This window comes from Camelina sativa, chromosome 15 (genome assembly GCF_030686135.1).
Source record: "Camelina sativa cultivar CO46 ecotype springtype chromosome 15, ASM3068613v1".
Taxonomy (NCBI): Eukaryota; Viridiplantae; Streptophyta; class Magnoliopsida; order Brassicales; family Brassicaceae; genus Camelina; species Camelina sativa.
The window spans coordinates 18,918,947-18,921,198 of record NC_141894.1 but is presented as its reverse complement, the minus strand read 5'-3'; the positions used below and the strand labels follow the sequence as shown (position 1 = coordinate 18,921,198).

The following is a 2,252-nucleotide window of genomic DNA, read 5'->3' as shown; positions in this document are numbered from 1 at the left end:
TGCTTCCGCATAATTTCCTTCAGATTGAGCCGACATCCGTTACGGTCGTCATTCGCTTTAACGAATTCTCCGTTTCAGAACCGTATGTGAGACTTTCATCTCATACGGCTCCTCCTTTAGGTGCATAATGAAAATAATATATGTAAAAATGTGATGTCATTATGAACTAAGCGGGGCTAATGTTTTTACAAGAAATCCCTAGCCAACCTTCTTGCAAAAGATCTTTTCTTACTACCAAGTGGGTTCATGCTAGATAAAAATAAAAAAGGAAACTCTCAAAATTTCTTTGTTCTCAACGCCCCTAAATTTCCAGGAATGAGTCACTTCAACAGTCTTAAATGGTTATACGGGTATCCAAAGTACGAACGAGATGGATGTTTATTGTTCCAACCATTTTAATTTAATTAGTCCCAATCCCAAAGAAGAAGAAGAAAGGGAATCATTTTGAAGAAAGTTTTTGTGTTGTTGATTTCTCGGCGTAGTGCTTCTTCCCCTATGCCTCCTATTCGTATATTGTATTAGTGTAGTAGGATTGATCTGTAATACGGGAACCATAGGTAAAAACCTTTTGCTCAATACTTTCACAATTGAAGCATCTAAGGCTGCATTAATCGTGGATACATGACAGAAGGGATTGTTTTTTATATTATAAACTTCACCTTCAAAAGCGTAGATTTTTTTTCAATACTTGTTTTTCTTTCTATTCCAATCCAAATCGGCGAGAAAAAAAAGAATAATAATGATAATCAAATCGCACCATCTCTGTAATAAGTAAAAGCCTCTTTTTCTCCGGAAGTTGTCGGAATGACTCGTAATAAGATATCGGCTACAATTGTAAAGGTTTTATCAATAAAATTTCCATTTATACGCGATCTTGGCATAGGTAGTAATCCATTCTCTAACTCTTTTTATTTCCTTTACCTTTTCTTTTGTGAGAAAATTTTCTCACAAACAAAGGAATTGTATAGTACGAACTAACATAAAAGCGGACTCATAAAAAAACACCTTCTATCTACTTCCAATTTTTCCGAGGTATCTATTAACCATAATCTAAAAAACGATGAATAACTCGCTATTCACCCAGATACTCAGTCATAATCCTGATGTCGGAGAGATGGCCGAGTGGTTGAAGGCGTAACATTGGAACTGTTATGTAGACTTTTGTTTACCGAGGGTTCGAATCCCTCTCTTTCCTTACTTTCAACTAATTCACCAATCTTACGTGATTGACCACAATGTATCAAATCCAATAAAAAAGAATAGATATAAAATCTACCTTGTTTTGATTTTGAAATAGATTCTCTACTCCTAATTTCTTTCATATGGAAAATGCTGGGAAGAGCAAACAAGGGATCCAAATCCCCCTACCAATCTATGATACATGAATAGGAAAAAGATTCCTCGACAAAATCCCTTACCTTGTGCCTTTTTATTTTTAACGGCAAAGGGGAGTTGTCCGAACTCTTGTTTTTAGTAATTTTTTTTTTACTTAAGTTAGGTTTATTAAGTCTATCGAGAGTAATATTCTACGACAAGCAATTCATTTATTTTCAAACCGACGCATTTCCTATCTATTATTTGATTGACTAACCCTTCATATTGGAATGTGTGAAGAGTCAGATGGTTTGGCAATTCTTCAGGGGCAGATGAATCAAGAAGATTTTGAACCAAAGTTCTAGAGTTTTGTTCATCCTTCACTGTAATAATATCTCGGGGTTTGCAGCGATAACTTGGTATATCAACTATACGGCCATTAACTAAAATATGTCCATGGTTAACTAATTGGCGCGCTTGAGGAATAGTCAAAGCCATACCCAATCGAAAAAGGATGTTATCCAAACGCATTTCAAGTAATTGTAGTAAAACTTGACCTGTTGACCCCTTGGCTTTTCCGGCGATACGCACATATTTAAGTAATTGGCGTTCTGTAAGACCATAATGAAAACGCAATTTTTGTTTTTCTTCTAAACGAATACGATATTGAGATTTTTTTACGGGGCGTGATTGGTTTCTAAGATCGCTTCCTGCCTTAGGCCTTTTACTAGTTAGTCCCGGTAAAGCCCCCAGACGTCGTATTTTTTTAAAACGAGGCCCTCGGTAACGTGACATAAAGACTCCTTTTTTTATTGAAATTGTACAAAACTAAATAAAATTAAAACTGAACTAAATGATAATGATAAATGACGTGAAATACACTCCAATAAACTATTGGAATACAAAGAGTAAGAAGATATATTCTCTCAATATACAGA

The 2,252-nt window shown here is 35.2% G+C and overlaps 1 non-coding gene and 1 pseudogene across 2 annotated transcripts; one reads left to right on the top strand and one right to left on the bottom strand.

Moving 5' to 3' along the window:
* Positions 1-223: 223 nt before the first annotated feature.
* LOC147926840 (uncharacterized) lies at positions 224-555 on the bottom strand (annotated as a pseudogene). The gene has a single exon (XR_015582663.1). The product of XR_015582663.1 is annotated as an uncharacterized LOC147926840 (transcript).
* Positions 556-1,108: 553 nt separating this feature from the next.
* On the top strand, positions 1,109-1,195 carry TRNAS-GGA (transfer RNA serine (anticodon GGA)). Its single transcript has one exon. It is a non-coding gene; the product is annotated as a tRNA-Ser (tRNA).
* Positions 1,196-2,252: the final 1,057 nt, after the last annotated feature.